This window comes from Symsagittifera roscoffensis, chromosome 7 (genome assembly GCF_963678635.1).
Source record: "Symsagittifera roscoffensis chromosome 7, txSymRosc1.1, whole genome shotgun sequence".
In the NCBI taxonomy this organism is placed as follows: domain Eukaryota; kingdom Metazoa; phylum Xenacoelomorpha; order Acoela; family Convolutidae; genus Symsagittifera; species Symsagittifera roscoffensis.
The window spans coordinates 20,362,146-20,381,389 of record NC_087068.1 but is presented as its reverse complement, the minus strand read 5'-3'; the positions used below and the strand labels follow the sequence as shown (position 1 = coordinate 20,381,389).

At 41.8% G+C, this 19,244-nt stretch overlaps 2 protein-coding genes across 3 annotated transcripts in view; one reads left to right on the top strand and one right to left on the bottom strand.

The window, feature by feature from the left end:
- The window catches only part of LOC134851834 (protein scribble homolog), a 363,789-nt gene that overhangs the window by 45,185 nt on the left and 299,360 nt on the right, over positions 1–19,244 (bottom strand). The window lies entirely within an intron of this gene.
- LOC134851045 (UDP-N-acetylglucosamine--dolichyl-phosphate N-acetylglucosaminephosphotransferase-like) overlaps positions 2,089–19,244 on the top strand; it is a 73,213-nt gene continuing 56,057 nt past the window's right edge. The window contains exon 1 of the mRNA XM_063866927.1: positions 2,089–2,114. The gene's annotated coding sequence lies outside the window, so the exon portion shown is untranslated. The remainder of the gene's footprint in view (positions 2,115–19,244) is intronic.

Below are 19,244 nucleotides of genomic sequence, written 5' to 3'. Positions count from 1 at the left end.
CTCGGAAAAATGAATTTCAAACTTGTTAAGCGCACTGCCACTTAGCAGATATAATTTGAACCTCAATAGATCTGAATTCCGGGTTGGAATTTATTTCAGATATGGATGGGAACAACTCAACCTCCTACTCACATGTGCATGTGGGAAAATTTTTGACCTTAACCACGACATTCACTGTGCAAAGGGTCGATACGCGGACATGAGACATGAAGAAATCAGAGATGCTTTTGCCAAACGCATGAGCGAGGTTTGCTATGATGTTGAAATCGAGTCGAAAATTCAGTCGTTGCAAGGCGAGAGCTTTGTCAACAGTTCAACCACAATTGATGGAGACGCTCGACTATCAAAAAGAAAATTGATTATAGGGTTCAAGGTTTAGCCGAACTTTCATTGATGTCAAAGTCTTCAACCCGCAAAAAAATTTACGAAGATTACTGAAAGATGCCTATAAGTACCACGAAAAACTAAAAAAACTCGAGACAACAACAAAGAGTTCAACAAGTTGATCAAAGCAGCTTCTTACCGCTAATTGTTGGCTGCACTGGTGGTGCTGCACCAGCAGCTACGCGGACAGGGCAGTGCATTGCTGAAAATTTTAGTGAAAAAGGCATGAAAGCTACTCAGAAACAATAAACTATATTAGGCCTAAGTTAAGCTTCGCGCTGCTCAGGAGCGCTATTCCTTGTACACGGAGGTGCATATCATTGCGTAAGACGCAAGTCAGAGAAATTCAATTAGTGCTTTTATAGGGGAGGTACGGTTGAAGTAAATACCTTTAATGACAACGCATTAAATGCTGACTTGAGTTATTTCCTGCAATTTTGTTTATTGATGTATTTTCTCAATGCTAGTATGAGTCCTATTCAGCTTGTACACGACTGTATCTGAACGGAAGGGCCGCTTTCATAATTTACTTTTTTTCTTTTTTGTAAATAAAAATATGATGGATATTTTGGGTAAAATGTAACGATTTTACAATTAAAAGAATAGCACTAGATGTAGGAAAGACAGTGATAAAAATGTTAAAATACTGCAAGTGCACTGATGAAATTCGGGTCAAAAATGGAAACTCCGTCTTATAGAACTTTTACTGCCTCAATAGCATGCCATTGCTATTGAGGATGAAAAAGATCACTCATCGTGTTTGTTTTATTCAAGGCAAGCAATTATTTCATCAACTCTGTCAAGTTTCAGAATCACTCCATCAGTGGTTGCACCTTTTGTTTTATAAAAGTGAGCAGATTTCCGACAAAAATAAATTTTGTTCCGTAAACTGTCTCCTCATGGCGCAAAATTGTTCCCATTATCAAAAGCCACTGCCACTGCATCAACCCATTATTTGAAAAAATTTTCTCGTTTTCAACAGCTTTTCTCTTAAGCTTTGCATTACTATGTTTCGATATGCTTTTGCCACGCCGTATTTTTTCTGTAAAGTCTCACCAATAAGTTTTGGTTTTTGATTGAATAATTTATATAAAATTGTGATTAAAACGTATCAGCCAAAAGTGCGTTTTATTAAGCTTGTCTCTGAATGGATGCTTTGGGCCCGTTGACAGCATTTCATGTACCAATCCCGGCAATGTACATTTTATAGCATTCTCCAAGAAATAACACGGCAATGGAGGATTGAAAATGTGCTGACAACAAATCGGAAGTTAAATCTTCAACAGATAAAAAGTACATCTCTTTGACGCTGAAATGCCATACAAAAGATGTCAATGTGGAAGGAAAGAGGATCCTAATTATCAAATACATGCATTCAGACTCCTTTTAAGCAGCTTATTTTGAAACTATGGGTGCTTCCGATTAGTGCTGACGAATCTTTTCAAAGATAATGATTTCAAATGTTTCTCTTGCATATTTAGTGTTAATTTCGATATTGGCTACAACGATATCAAAAGAATTAGCAGGCGTTTTGTAAAGATTATCATCCAAATTGCCCGAAAGTTATAGAAATGGTCGAAGGGGTGACTATGCCTTGTGTACTTTAGATAAAGCTTACAAGCGAGCGGGTTGCCCACCTACTGACCTCTTCTTAAAATACAAAAATATATTTTTTTCATGCGTACTTCAATTGAAAATAACCCAATTGTTGTGATAAACTTATTAAATAGATTCTTCTTTGTCCAAATTTACCGCTGGCTTATATAGACACAAGGAGTGAGCAGATGGAACTACTCTTTAAAAACACCACAGGTTGAACCGTTCCCATCTTTCACTTTTTCGTTTTTTTTTAAACCCTCAGAAAACTATTTGATTCATTGCCCAACCATCCACCCATCTTTATGCTGAAGAGCTTTTCCGTTGCCTTCGCTGTCTGTGTTTCAGGTGGATTCCAGGCCTGAAACAGGCAAGGCGCATCCTTGAAATTTCAGGGATGCGCGTCCCTGAATTCCAGGCAAGGAGCCTCCCTGAATAATCACAGAAGCTTGTAATTGGCACATCAAGGACAAAAATATCAAACCAGCTCCAGTAAAACCTACAGTTCACTCTTACCGCAGCGTCATTTTAAGATCTGTATAAAACAGTTTTAGCATGCAAACCAAAGCGCCTTAATGCAGTAACCATTGTCGCCGGGTTCACTGATAGTAGGCTACACCATCGCAAAGTTGAGCTAAAGTGGAAAAACGTAATCAATCTAATTACAAACAAGTTTCAACCCAGAACTCCAATCAACCCTGAAACAATCCAAAGCTCCAAAAACTATGATTTTTTTCGCGAACTCTTCATTCATAAGCATGGGCTGATTAAATTATGTAACATTCGCCCGGAAGTACATATCGACGGAAAAAAAAGCTAGATTCTAAACCGACTGGCCAGCGTCTAAACACAGCTCTACATGCTTTTCACCGTATCTGCCAAAGCCAGTTCTTTTGGTGGTCTTTCTAACATCGGGTCTACAAAAAAAGTTACTGTTTCTGGCTTCGATCAGAACGCTCTAATTAACTTAATTACATGCAGAAATAGTGAGCTCATGGCTGGGTCTCAGTATCCCCTGTAACAGTCGCCTACTTCGGTCACATATGAGACTTAAGAAAAATAGGCCCTATAACCATAGGCTCAGGAGTCAGGGACACTATCTCTTGTGTTTTTCAACCTCAAAACGGTCGGAGCCAATTTGGTTTACTTGCGACATGAGACTAGAACCCATTACAGCTTAAAAGCCACTACCAAAATACCCCCCACTCTTGAAAATAAGAACGTCCCCATACTTAGGTCTCAAAATACCCAAAATACACGAACGCCGTTAAAAACAGGTTCGGAACAATCCGTTATGTTACTTTTTATTGGACAGTGGAACTTTGATCCATTTCAGATGGATCAACCTAAAACTCGCCTTATCTCAACATACTTATCACAAAATACACTCGGGAAAATTAAATTAGGTACTCACATAGCAGCACACTTGAGAATCAGAGTAATTAAGCTAATTAGTAACTCTAGCATAAATACGATTGAATACAACTCGAGAAGTTTGCTCTCAATGAATTCCAATCAAAGGAAATGAGTTTCATCTTGATAATATAATTTTGGGGTCTGAACCATTGGGAGACTTCAGTTGGCTACCTTTCCACTGAAGGTTCACTCTGGTTCAGCTGAATTTCGATTTTCTTTCGTAATCACTCTGTCTCCTATATCAAGATAGGACAGCTCTACTCTCGTGTTTTTTACTAGAATCTCGGAAATTGCGAATAGCAATTTCCCGCTGTTTTTTCTGCCATTTTCCCGCAATTGCGATTCGGTCGTTCTGATCTTATTTCTGATGTTCTCAGTTGTCGCTAGAAAGTTGAGCATGACAGGCTCAATTCGAATTTTTTAAAAGTTAAACTTCATCCCAAAACTACGTACTTCGTATTCCTCAAGGTCAAACTTCCAGATATGACCGAATGGCTCACCCAAACCTCAATGTCGCTCCTAAAAACAGGGCTACTACATATTTATCAAAATACTTTTGTTTTTGTTCAGTAGATAAAAATCATCATCTCCATCGAAGATGGATCAACCCTTTCCCTTAACTCCTAGCTTCTCATAGTCTTAAAACGAATTTAGATGTTATTTATTCAAATCAGGACATGACCAGAAGCTAAAAGTTCATAAAATAGAGTGTTACAGTTTTCTCCCGAGACCTCTACGAGTTCTGGAATCCGGGGCAAATAACACTCTTATTTCTTCTCGGAAGGCTGGACACATCGTCCCAATACCCTTCCTGATTATCTTGATTCGTGTTGTAACGATTGTAGCGGCACAATCGCTACAACTCTGACTGGTCTGATAGTCGTTTTTTATTTCAATCTCGATCTGTCTCACACAATTGTCGTTCACCGTTTTTCTCAACGAAATCTGTTGTTCTGTTTTTTTTGTTGCAGTTTTCAGTTGTCGAGAAATTTCGACGTCGTCGCGCGTCTTTCTTTTCCAACGAATTTTCAAAATTTAACATGTCAGTCCAAATTAACCATTCCACGTTCGTCAAAATGAACGATTAACACCGTTAATGTGCTAAAACCGCTAATTTTCCCGCCCGGCTGTCACAATAAAATTGGAATTCAAGCTTGCATTTTGATAATTTCTGGTCGAACGTCACATAAATTATTAACTTTGTTCATTCACACACACTCAATGTTTCGCCCAATCTTAACTAAAACCTAACCCCTCAAATGATCTGCCGAGATGGCATCTACTTCCCGTTCTTTGGTAAAGAATTCTTTAAAAATTTCCTTTCTGAAACTATTCCTAAGTTCTCTTGCTGATCTGAGGATACCATTCCTCCTTGTATACTGCCCGATCAAGCACATTGTAATATACTTAACAACCATTTAAGTGGCCGTGGAATTGGGTGCACAACATGCGCAACCTACAGGCATGCGAAATGCAGCGGCCTTAACCGAGGCAGCGACCATTATGACAGTTTCAGCTGCATTTGCTGCACCTCCTTGATTATAGACGACACTACATCTGACATCCATGTCCCTCCAACTCAACCTGAACAAACCCAATCGATCAACCATCAAAATCCTGCAATTACAAACGGCAACGAAACTGTAACAGCCTCACCAAGCCCATGGGCAAATCCTACACCTGAACTAAAAGTTCAAACAAGAACAATCTACACCCAAGTAGTGCACTGCAAACCAGTCTTCATGTTCCTCGCAACAAAAAAGAGTTGGGTTTAACTTTATAGAGACTCTAATTAGAACCCTCAACTCGTTAATTGAAACATATGCTGTAAAAACCAAATCGGAAAAGGATGGATTAAATCCAAAACTATAGCGAGAAGGATTAAGCAATGGCATAATGGCGAACTGGATGAACTTTTTAATGAGCTTGGTAAGGAATAAGAAAAAGAAAGTATACGTTGAAGCACATCAATTTAATAAATTTATGAGCACCGGAAAAATGTTGAGTGCTTTTGCTAAAATAACTGATGATGTCACGTCCAAGGGTGTTTTCTCACTCGAGGAAACCGTCAAAGGTCAAACTGTTGAGCAAACAATCATTGAAAAACATCTCTCACGGGACCAATAAACAACAACTCTGTAGCGGCATGCTCCGAAGATACAATACCTTTCCACAAATCCACATTCGACCAAATAAACGCCCAGAAGGATGGGAAGGCTACCATGTCAACACATGGTTCTCATGGACCCTCAGGCCTGGATGCAAATGAGCGGAGATGCATTTTAACGCACCTTGAACAACAGTCATTTGAAATATCAAAGACACTAACCAAAACTGCACAAAAATATCGACAGATTTACTAAGTCCTGAGCTTTTTGAACCATATAATGACTAGTTTCACATGATAAAAACCAAGGAGTTAGGCCAGTTGTCATAGGCGAAGTCATCAGCAGAATAATAGGTAGAATGATAACAAAGTGCTTAAAAAGCGAACTTATGGTACTCGGATCGATTCACCAACTATGCCTTGGTAAAAATGTTGCATCGAATATGCAAATCATACGCTTAGGAAGCAACAAGAGAAAACAGGTTCCGATGCAGTATTACTGATAGATGCGGAAAATGCTATTAAATCACTACACCGGTAATTGGCATTGAAAAACATATAGCAGCCCTTCTGGAATACCCGCTATATAGAACTCAAACTCTAATCCATCCAAACATTTCATAAATAAAAAATGCTATCCTACCTAGAGAAGGAACCGCAAAAGGATACCACCTAGCACTGGAGATGAACGGGCTAGCCACTCTACCTTAAATAAAATTAGTCAACGATATCAGCTTAACTCAGAAATGGTATGCAGACGATGGGAACGCAGTCGGAAATTTGAAAACACTGCGAACAGTTCTTGACAACAATATCAAACACGGAAAGTGTTTTGGATGTCATGTAAAGGCATCAAAAAGCCAGCTCATTAAAAAAGATGAAAAAAAACATTGAGGCGATAAAAGTATTCACATTTACAGAAAACAAAATGAAGAAAGGGCCTGAGTAGTTGGTTCTGCCATATGATTCCAGACAAATTGTAAAACTTTCTTAGAAGCTCAGTTAGAAAAACATAACAAAATACTGAAAAAACTTGGCAAGATTGCCAAAAACATCACCGCAAAACGTGTACTCCAGTTAAAAAAAAGGGTACACGAAAAATTATCCTTCTAGCTTGAACTACCACCAATGCCACAGAAATCATGCAGACCTGCGAGAAGATACTGCAGGAAAGACCCATTCCAAGTTTAATTGGTTAAGATAATATAAGCCATCAAATTAGAGACATCGCTTCTTAGCTACTCAAAATGGGCGGTACAAATATCAAGCTATTTTCTGACAGTGCGAGTTTTCTTAGAATAGTCAATTGAAACAGCATCAGTCGTAGACACACACGACCCATTAACAGCTATACCTGAGCAAGAAAAATTTTAAACAAAATTTAAATAACTTAAAATTGAAAGAATAAATCAAAACAGAACGATCCATTTGAACAACTTGAGTGACAGCGCAAAATACGATACGGACTTGGGCTAGCCTCGGAAAAATGAATTTCAAACTTGTTAAGCGCACTGCCACTTAGCAGATATAATTTGAACCTCAATAGATCTGAATTCCGGGTTGGAATTTATTTCAGATATGGATGGGAACAACTCAACCTCCTACTCACATGTGCATGCGGGAAAATTTTTGACCTTAACCACGACATTCACTGTGCAAAGGGTCGATACGCGGACATGAGGCTTGACGAAATCAGAGATGCCTTTGCCAAACGCATGAGCGAGGTTTGCTATGATGTTGAAATCGAGTCGAAAATTCAGTCGTTGCAAGGCGAGAGCTTTGTCAACAGTTCAACCACAATTGATGGAGACGCTCGACTATCAAAAAGAAAACTGATTATAGGGCTCAAGGTTCAGCCGAACTTTCATTGATGTCAAAGTTTTCAACCCGCAAAAAAAGTTTACGAAGATTACTGAAAGATGCCTATAAGTACCACGAAAAACTAAAAAAACTCGAGACAACAACAAAGAGTTCAACAAGTTGACCAAAGCAGCTTCTTACTTCTAATTGTTGGCTGCACTGGTGGTGCTGCACCAGCAGCTACGCGGACAGTGCAGTGCATTGCTGAAAACCTTAGTGAAAAAGGCATGAAAGCTACTCAGAAACAATAAACTATATTAGGCCTAAGTTAAGCTTCGCGCTGCTCAGGAGCGCTATTCCTTGTACACGGAGGTGCATATCATTGCGTAAGACGCAAGTCAGAGAAATTCAATTAATGCTTTTATAAGGGAAGTACGGTTGAAGTAATTACCTTTAATGACAACGCATTAAATGCTGACTTGAGTTATTTCCTGCAATTTTGTTTTTTGATGTATTTTCTCAATGCTAGTATGAGTCCTATTCAGCTTGTACACGACTGTATCTAAACGGAAGGGCCGCTTTCATAATTTACCTTTTTTCCTTTTTGTAAAAAAAATATGATGGATATTTTGGGTAAAATCTAACGATTTTACAATTAAAAGAATAGCACTAGATGTAGGAAAGACAAAGTGATAAAAAATGTTAAAATACTGCAAGTGCACTAATGAAATTCGGGTCAAAAATGGAAACTCCGTCTTATAGAACATTTACTGCCTCAATAGCATGCTTGTTTTATTCAAGGCAAGCAATTATTTCATCAACTCTGTCAAGTTTCAGAATCACTCCATCAGTGGTTGCACCTTTTGTTTTATAAAAGTGAGCAGATTTCCGACAAAAATAAGTTTTGTTCCGTAAACTGTCTCCTCATGGCGCAAAATTGTTCCCATTATCAAAAGCCACTGCCACTGCATCAACCCATTATTTGAAAAAACTTTCTCGTTTTCAACAGCTTTTCTCCTAAGCTTTGCATTACTATGTTTCGATATGCTTTTGCCACGCCGTATTTTTTCTGTAAAGTCTCACCAATAGGTTTTGGTTTTTGATTGAATAATTTATATAAAATTGTGATTAAAACGTATCAGCCAAAAGTGCGTTTTATTAAGCTTGTCTCTGAATGGATGCTTTGGGCCCGTTGACAGCATTTCATGTACCAATCCCGGCAATGTAAATTTTATAGCATTCTCCAAGAAATAACACGGCAATGGAGGATTGAAAAAGTCCTTTTTGACGACTGACTGAAGTCAGTTATTTTAATTATGTTCGTTTTTACCGTCTCTAATTAGCCAGTTGATTTTTCCTGTTCAAGGGCTTACCATCTTGTTACAGCTTTTATGCCATCACACTAACAAATTTTACTCAGCTTTCGTTTACGTGCGCATTTAACCACATAGCTGAGTCTCGAGTCCTAGACAACGAAATTTTTTTTAACTAAAAACAGGCTCAAAACAATAATCATAAATAGTTTTAGTAACAATTATACATTAGATCTATTGAAACTTTCCTCGTTCTCAAATCCTCGTACTCTGAAATAAAAAATCAATTTTAAATAAAAACAATTCCGTTCGGGGCATTATATCAGCTAAAAACTTGGAAATCATTTTAAATTTTCTCTAGGCTCTGGTTCTCCAATTCTTCCATCAAATCTTCAGGCTCCAATCGATCTCGCGACCAAGCTGCTTATTGCGTATGCATGCTGCGACCGAAGGCTTCATTTCAGTAACTCTTGTTTTTTCTCCTTTTCATGTCTCTTGTCACGCGAGAACTTTTTGAGTGTTATTCGGTTGCTATATGCGTGACACGTTTTTGCAATCAAAAATGCCGTTTTTTGTTTTTCTCAGAAATACTCTGGTCCCAATCGAAAATTTAAAAACTTTGATTCCTTGAATCATTTTACCCTCATCTTCGTTGAGAGTTACTTCATAAGGTCCCTAAAGTCGTACTTCTTGATTGGGCTTACGAGGAATATAAATTGAACCGGATGGCTCTTCAAATTACGGCTCATAGATCACAACTTATCAATTTATGAAGTGCACCACTTGCGCTTGTTACTTGAAAATATCAGACTAACAACAAATCGGAAGTTAAATCTTCAACAGATGAAAAGTAATGCCATATAAAAGATGCTAAAATGTCAAACAAAAGATTTCCATGTGGAAGTAAAGATGATCCTAACTATCAAAAAAATGCAGTCATAGACTCCTTTTAGGCAGTTTTTTTGAACATATGAGTGTTTTCGATTAGTGCTGGTAAATTTTTTCAAAGATAAATATTTCAAATGTTTCTCTTGCTTTTTTAAACTTCGATTTTGAATCGAACGATTTCAAATAAATGAGCAGGCGTTTTGTATAATACAAACTGCCCGAAAGTGATAAAAATGATTGAAGTGGTGTCTATGTCTTGTGTACTTTAGATAAACCTTAAAAGCGAGCGGGTTCCCACTTGCTGACCTCATCTTAGAATTCAAAAAATTTTTTTTTAAATATACTGGGAGATAGCTTAGTCAGAGTACTCTCGAACTTGAGAACCTCTTGGGTCACCACGGTGATGGCCTTCGGAGGCGCGACCATAGCCCAGTTATTTCGGATGGTGGAGTTGATGAACCCAGGGAGAATCCCAAATGTAATGATCCTAGTGGGGACAAATAACATCTCGAGACGCTCGGATGAGGAGGAAGCACTATGGGAATCAATGATGGTGTGCTTGTTTACTGCTCTCTGGCAGAAATTCAATTGCGCGGTACTGACCGTTTGCCAATGAATGCGAGGAGCTTGACTGCGACAGGGAGAAGGCACAACGAAGGAGTAGTCAGGTGGAATAACATTTTAAGGAATAACACGCTTGGGGATAGTCCCGGCCGTGACGAACTATAGACAGCAGAGCTCTAGCGAACCAGGTCAAAGAACAGACGTTCAATATCGGTTGGGAGAAGCGCCAATGAGGAGGACCATTAATCCTAGGAGAAGACTGGGGCCTGTTAACCCAATGGAGGAGACAGCCAGCACCTTTAGATCGGACACGAGGTCGGAGACGACAAGGACCAACCGAGAGGAAAGACGCCCTAACGGGAGCTCTCTAATGTGGTCGAGGCCAATACCTTCTCCATGGCACATATACAAGGATGACCTGATGAAACTGAACCTTCAGACGGTGAGCTTCACAGCGGATGCCTTGAGGATGCTGAACGGAGCAAGATTATCGGTCAGCGGATTGTACTCGATAACAGGAGTGGACTGGTTGATACCGGCTGGCATAAACTTCAGCTCTACAACTGCCTTGAGGTTTCCTGACCTAGAGGGACTGCCCTCTAATAACACAATGGGACCAGTGAACGCCCGACCGTTACAAGACGTAAAACTGAATCACAATGAGGGGAATCGAGAAGAGAGACCTGGAAGTATTCTGATAACGAGGGCGCCGATTGGGCAACATGTGAAGATGTTCAGGCAGCTGAAGACACCTCCAGGTCATGTGAAAGAAAGAGCATACCCGTAGCAAGTGAATCAGGAAGGTGATGCCCAAAGATACGGCGAATTGAAAGCGATAAAGAAAGACGAGACCATCTTCGCCGCGTCCGACAAAGCAGAAATGAGGAAGGCCAAGATTATGATAGTAGCGAATTCAGAATTCGTACACACTCCCAAGTCCCTGTTTTGGCCGGACGTCATTATGTTGGCAGCGGTCGATCTGGACCTACTGCAATCCGTGTCAATGGCTATCGGAGTGCAAAGACAGACGGACATGAACCCAATCACGATTGTGTTTGCTGGCATCAATGACCATCTACACAGTAGAGGTTTTCTGAGCAAACTCAGAGAGCCTACAACGGCAGAAAATGCCGTATGGCTAGCAATAAAAGACATCCTCGAGTCAATGGGTGAAGTGGTGGATGCGATGAAGGAGGGGTCCTTCACCAAGACGACACCGAGAGTAGTGTTCGCGCTATCTCCGGGGTATGCACATCTCCCGGATGGACTGAAATTCGTGTATGCGATCGCAGCCTTGCTTTCGGAAGGGAAATATGATGTAATCATTTGGGCCCCAAATCGCATGATAGAGATGGAGAACCTGAGATCACCCAGGGCTGAGCTACCTGCAGTGTGGTCGGATATCTCAAACGCATTGAGAGGATTCAAGGACCATGCGCTACATATGCTGGTTTTGGACGAGGTGCTGGTGTTGGAACTGTCCAACTTCAGTCGACAGCTCAAACTGAAACCGGGAATAGGCGACGAACATCGAGTGATCGTAGCGATGTCGAACGACTTATGGTTCCGAGGGATGAAAGCAGCAGGAGAAAGAGAGAGAAGGAAAAAATCCCAGGAGACTAGAGCTCAGTTGGAGGCAATGGTTTTGAGAACCAAACCAGAGGCTAATCAGTGGCTACATCTAACTCCTCGAGTAGCGGCATTGGGTGCGGATGCTTTTGAGCAAGGCCCGGTAATGATCAAGTAGATCCATGCCTACTTGTTAAAGGAGGTGAACCTGGCGGAGAATGCTGAAGAAAAGACAGCCGAATTCGTAAGCAGAGTGTGCCAAGTTACCCTGGAAATTTTCTGGACTGAGAAGGTAAAGGGAGAAGAAGGCTTCGAACGGACTGATGGCATGCTGGAAGGGCTGGGAGCCGGATGGACCGCGTCCTTCTTGGCAGGAGTCTACCCGAAACTCTCTCGTTACTTGATAAAGGAATACCTCCAAGCAGTAGTGGAAGTGTCGATTGTGGAACTACTAGCCGTGTTCGTGACGTTTGGAGCAGAGATCTTCGTGAAGGGACCGGTGATACTGCTCACCGAAAGAATCCAGAACTTGCGGTTAGATGGGCTTCTAACACTGATTGCGATTACCCATGGAAACTTGGGAGGACTAATGAAACTGACACGTTACCCAGAACAGATGATAGAGAATGTGCAGAAATTTGATGAGAAGAAAGCCACAGATTCGTGGAACAAGATAAGAGATCTGAGACATACTCTTATCCAGTACCTCCTGCATCAGAATCGCTTTGGAACAGGAGAAGATGAGACGATCGAGAGGGAGGAAGACGTGAGACGACATGTTGGGGGCATGCCCCTACTAAATGATCTAAGCTTGGCTATGAGGACCGATCCCTTAGCGTTGATTAGGGGAGCCACAGAGTTTGTGACAGTGATTTATGGACCAGCAGTCACGTTTGCGTTCCCTGATGTCAAGGTGGAAGCATACAGGAGGTCGGTGCTGCACCTGAACCTCATATCAGCAGTGGATGGGCTAGCGCTGAATTGGTGTGAGCAGCACGTGTTGCGGTAGCTCATTATCGAAGATCTGTTATTTTGGAAAATATCAGAGCCAGAAATGACAGTCATCGATTTTGACGATCACTTCCGTGATCGCATGGGAGAAGAAGAGAGAGGGCACATCGAGGTGTTTCCGAAGCTCTGGAATCTAAGACCCTATGATAAGACGAATGGTGAAATGGCCAGAGTTCCTCGTCTCACTGCAGCATATCACAAGGTGAGAGAAGAGACGAAAGATTGGGGTGATTACGAAAAGCTGCCAGAGGAAATCCCTGAATTCCCTCTGATAAGAAGGATGTTGCTCGGAGCAGTCCGTAGTACAAACTCCTAGACTAAGAGCGTTTGAAACCAATGAAAGGAGGATAGGGAAATTCGTGGAAACGATGGATCCATACTTTGTGCGGAGGAATGCCGCCGTGCTACAGTACACGCGACTTGCCTACACGGATCAAGCGACGAGAAGGCGAATAAGCAACGCCGCCACTCCGAAGCCTGGAGCGTTTGACGCGGAGTGGGCGGAATTAAACCTAACGCCCATGAGAATGAGAGGCAGAGCCGAATTATCTGAGGCCTCCCTGATTTTGAACAGTGTGAAGCAGGGGTTAACAAGGGGAGGAACGTTGCAGACGAGAACCTTCCTGGCACCCTTCGGCTGTGAGGAAATCAAAGTGGTCCATGGAGAGGAGGTAGATAAATCGGCCGGCATACTGATCATACCAAAATTTCCGGAATGGGCCAAGACAGAAAAGCAAGGACCCTCAAGCTCGCAAAAAGATACATCAGAATGAGATGATGGGCAGGGAGGAAGACGTCAAACGGAGGAACCCATGCAACAAGGTAACGATCAAGCAGAGAGGTAAGACGACAGGGCATCGACAGTAGGAAAATCCAGCCTGGATTTCAATTTCCTCAGTGACTTTGAGAATAATGCGGATACTTTGGAAGCGGCTGAGCCAGCAGACGAAGGCACTTCGACAATGGAACCTCCGTCGGCTTTTATGGAAATGAAACGGAATTTGCCGGAGAGCAGCTCTCCGGGCAATTCAAAAGGTAACGGACAAAGACTCCTCATGGAATCACCGAGGATAACAAGAATAGAAGGCGCTGCCAGAGTACCTTTCTAGGGAACGTTGCCCGAAGAAGAGTGGGAAGTGCATCACTGAGACCATGAGAGTAGGACGGGATGTAAATTGGACAGCGTGGCGTTCATGGGAGAAGTCTGGACAGTAGTTCAGAGCTATGGGACCCAGTCCATTCTGAAAGTGGGTCTCAATCGACCCTTGATGCGGGAAGTCCTCGGCAAGCTTGATGAGTGTCAAGTGAGATTGAGTGAGTTGTTGATTGACCCAGCCACTGACGAAAGTGAGGTGAACTCTCCCATCAAGATGACACCGCAGGAGGATAAAGGAGAGGTGGTGTATCTGTCAAGGACCAGGAAAGGAACGATGCGATCGAAACTGGTGATTGATAAGATCAACGAGATGAAGATGAAATAAGGCAGCAAAGTGATACCGAGGAGAGCAGGAAAGACGAAGGTGGATTCGGAGATATCGATAAGAGCTTTCAATTCAGCGAAAAGAAAACGAGTCGAAGAGGTCATGGATTTGGGACAAGGTGATTATCAATTGCCTGGCACGGACCGAATGTTTACTGATGTAGCAATGGTGTCACCCATTCTCATGGCAGGGATAAAGTCAACAGGTTACAAATCCAAAAGGAGTGACCGCACTCTGACTGGAGCAACCTTGGAAATGGAGAAACTCAGCAAATGTGGAGAAAGTACCATGAAAGACTTTAAACCGTCCCCCATGAACCACGGAAAGGGAAGTGTCACAGGACAACTAGTACCAGTGGAGTATAACCGACTGACAGTGTCGGAGACTGTGTCAATAGACGAATCCACCGGTGTATACATGGAGATGTTGGAATACCGAAACTCGGCTAGAGGATATGTGATGGCTCTGGAAGACAAGAGTGCCATGGAAGGTTATCTGGAGACGATGTTGCAAGGTACCACCCTCAAGCAGAAGGCGTACGGACTCTAGCGTCGTCTGAGATGCAGGCGGAAACGATTGTGCAATTAGTGAGCCTTCCTTGAAAAGCAGTGGTGTTGAGGTACTTTGAAGAGGAAATGAGGACTACGCCGAGAATACACGCTCTCATGGCAGTACCTGACGTGAGAACCGAATTACAGCTGAGGTTCGCCTGGTGCATGATGGGATTAACTCGCGGGGAATATGATTCAGAAGAAAGGAAAAGGTTAAAAGAAGAAAAGGTATTCCTGATGACGAACCTGAGGGATCTGATAATCCAGAAGGGAATGGCAGTAGCGTGCGCGAAGCGGAGAGGCGCTCTCTGTTTCATTCGATTCCTGATAGAGCAGATTTCAGTGCCAGCATTGAACACCTGTGTCAAGATATTGAGGGAGGGCGATGAACAAGTAAAAACCTTACTCTTGCTAGCACTGCTGGAAATGCATCAGAGCAAGCCGATGAGGGTGAATATGAAAGAACTTGAAGAGCTAGAACCCATGAGAAAAATAGACGAAATCAGGAGATTCTCAAACAAGGAACTGAGACTCACTAAAGAATCTATGGGGGCACTACCAAAATCCAGTGAGTACTGTGGACCGATCAGGAAGAAGTCATACAGCTACGTGTCCGGAGTCATAGGGATAGCGTACAACCCTTTCCTGAGTGAAGATATACGCGATTGCTTCTTTGATTACGAGCAAGCAGTGTTGCTGAGGTTCTGGACGTCAAGAACTGTAACGATTAAGAGCGCTACTAATCCGCAGACCAAGTTGGGACTAGTCTTGGAAGAAAACGTGTCTGCACCTTCCGTGTCAAAATCCGACAAACGAGAAGAGTTTGGATTGGGATTCTCAGATGAATTACTGAGAACGAGCTTGATGGTAGTGTGGGAACTGATGAGACCATCATGGTGTCCTTGTCCTAATGCTGACTCGATACTACGAGCGACACAAGACGTGCAGAGGGAACTAAACGCAGACTGTAACCTGCGTGACCTGAACATCATTTATAATGTGATGACAACAGCCTCTAGGAGCAACGGGGAAGACAAAGTGGAGTTGCCTGGCTGGGGACCAGGATACTGGGTCAATTCTGGTAGCTGTCTGGCAGAAGTTTGTGGACTGGAAGGTCACGTTTGTGGAAGTCTGGATTGTGTGAAAACCCTAGAGAGACAACACAAGCAGTTGACGATATTGTTTGCGAACGTTATGATGAAAGCAAGGACGGAAACGGAACTGATCGCAGATTGCCATGGAGGAACCGAGGTGAATCTAGTGACTGCACTAGGATTCTACAGCATGTTTGGTTCTTTAGAGTCACTATTGAATCTAGAACAGAAACATGAGATGGTCACAGCCATCAGTGTAGAAGTGTTCCCAGGAGTTTTGCAAACTGAGCAAAAGCACATACCAAAATGGAGGGAAGCGAATGAGGCGGAAATGAACATCCGACACAGTGAAACTTATCGCAGACCATCAGGAGCACGATATTTGGTGGGATCGACATTAGCTCCAATGTGCAACAGCAGATACCCGGTGCATTTTGTAGCTGTGGATGTAAAGAGTACGAGAATGATCGTGGATCAAGCCTTCTCAGTGCCAAAGTGTGTGAGACTAACGAGAATGTCGGAGAAATCTTACGAGTTACTGTGTAAAATGTTCTCAGCAGTTCCAGAGAGAACAAAGGAGGAGTTGGAATCAATAATGGGAAGGAAGTTCACGGGATACGTGAGTGGGAACTTCAGTGACTTTGAGAGACAGAAACAGAGAGGAACAACCGTTACAGATTACAATACAGTAGACGAGAATGATGAAGTCCACCGAGTGATGATGGAAGTGGAACCATTACTGGAAGCTTCGTGAAAGCGTAATTGCAGGAGCATCATGTTGACACTTGATGAGTTTCCCTGCCACTGCTTGCTGCAAACATGGTGGTATTCCGGGCGTAGTAATCTGGTGTTGATCTGGGACTCTGGAGAGCTGCTCTCCATGGGTTTACCAGACTCATCACCTCCCATAACAAAATGATAGTGGGAGTTATGATGGCGATAAGGTGGCTGGAGGCTCATGTGAGAGAGAACAATAGACAGGAGGCGCCAACGAGAGAACAATTGCAGAAATTGGGTTGCTAAAAGATTTAGATCTTTTTGAGACAACGTGCAAGATTCTGAACTTTCCTATGGAAGTAAAAAAGATATGGGCAAGAAGACGACTGATGCCATGGTTTAGAGCCAACATCACTGCATGGTTGTACGAGTATGCAAAAAAGCATATGTCGAAGCACGGCAGAGTGTACAGTGGGTATCAGCTGGACATTGGGGCAGGAGCTTTCAAGCGAGGTTTTTGTGACTCATCGAAATGCTGTGACCACCGCGGTGAAGAGAATTTCCAGGCCCAGTGAACGTAGTGGAAAGGAAAAAGAAGAGATGTTGAAGGAAGATTTGGAGAGAAACGTGACGTTGAGTCTCCACAACAGCTTCTGCAGGAACGGAGAATCTAACGTGGATCCCCTACCTTGTTGTAAACAGAGGGTAGAAGAGCAGAAGTGTTGGAGGACTGCTTCCAACAGCGTCAGAATAGCTAACGATGTGTTGCAAGGCATAGAAACTGAAAGTGCAGAGTCAATGTCACACGAGCAGGAGACGGAACATTGACGATTGGCCGAAGAGACAAGATGAAAAAAGAAACAAAATTAGAAGAATTTAGAAGTTTTGAACATTAAAGAATTTGTTGCATTTATAAATTTGCTTTTTGATTTTAGTTAGTGGCTTTAGAGACACTTACTATTTATTTAGAAAGGCTTGAGTAAAGAGTATATTTAAATATTCCAACCTGCATGACTGTTTTTAATCAACTTTGTGGTGACATGAAAGGCTTGGTTAATCTCTTGAAGAGGAAGATTGTTTCATTGTTCTTTCTAACCACAGAGTTCCCTAATTTTAATATTCAGGACAATAACAACTAAAGTTTCCGAAAGGAAGAAGCATAGTAGGACAAGTTTAGCTTGTTGGTTGGCTGTCCTGCAAACTAACACCTTTTAAAACCTAGGAGAAAAAAATTTTAAATCAGGGCAATGACGTTGGAAGTCAGAAAAAATGTTTTATCTTAAGTCATATCCTCAAAGTGCAGATTAGTGAATAAATTTAGAAGGCTATAGCAATGTAGTATGATGCCATTTATATTCTGCAGTGAGTCGATATGACGCGGGTAAAAGTAATTTCGTGCATTTTGAAAATTCTGTTCGATGACACTGTATCAATTTTACGAATATTGCGAGATTCAATGTGGACATTGACCGGGTTGTCCGGGGAGTTTGTGACATTCGACCAGAATGGACGAAAATGCAGTTTCGAGTTTTTATCAGCGAACCTTCCGAATTGGCGGTTTGGAAGGATTAAGAGCGTTATTCAGACGATTGGACAAATCGTGAAGGCTGAAGGATTCGGAAATTCCTATATTTTAAAAATTCGAAATGATGACGTAATAATTCTGAGAAACGTCAAAAACTACCATTTTAGAAAAAACCAAAATAGACACACAACAACGATAGTTGCGACGACGACAACAACGAGAAAATTGAGAATCATAATCGAAAAAAAAACAGAAGTAGCAGAGACCGCTCCAAGTTGCAACTATTGTGTCGCTACAATAGTTGCAAGGCCGTTGCAAACAACGGTGAAGGGTGGAAAACCAGCCTTCCGGAAGGAAGACAAGGGTCTTATTTCCCCGGATTCAAGAATCTGGAGGGGTCTCGGGACTAGAACTCATACCATTTTATACAAACTTTTAGCTTCCCTATTATGTCCTGAATTGAATTTAATTAACATCTGATTTCATTTTACGAGGATAAGAAGCTAGGAGTTGGGGGAAAGGGTTGATCCATCTTCGATGGAGATGATGATTTTTATCTACTGATCAAAAACAGAAGTAATATAATAGTATTAGTATCCCTGATTTTAGGAGTGACCTCGTGGTCTGGGGATACTGAGACCCAGCCATGAGCTCACTAATTCTGCGTGTAATTAAGTTAATTTGAGCGTTCTGGTCGAAGCCGGAGAACAGTAACAATTTTGTCGACCAGATGTTGAAAAGATCACCAAAAGAACTGACTTGGTAGAGACGGTGAAAAGCATGAAGAATTCTGTTTAGACGTTGGCCAGTCGTCTGAGAACCCAGCTTTATTTTCCGTCGATATGTACTTCCGGGCGAATGTTACAATCGCCAATGGATTTAATATAGAACTGCCACCAAAAACATTTTAAAATAGGGTATTCGAGCAGTGTTTTTAATAGCACTCACGTAGTCTGAGGATCCGAGACTCAGCTATGTGGTTTATAGTAATAATCAGAAGGTCAAAAGTATCATAGTAACCGAGGTTACAGTCAGGAGTCCCTTCATCATGTATTACTGTCAAAATCCTTAGAATTTTCTAGATATGGAATTGATAATGATAAAAGAAGATGACAAGTGTTTGAGTCCTTTTCAATTAAAATCGACACGGGTTACGTTTCTGCAATAAGAACACGCAACTCGACACGAGATAATATAATATACAAGTGTTACAAATAAAAAATTTCGT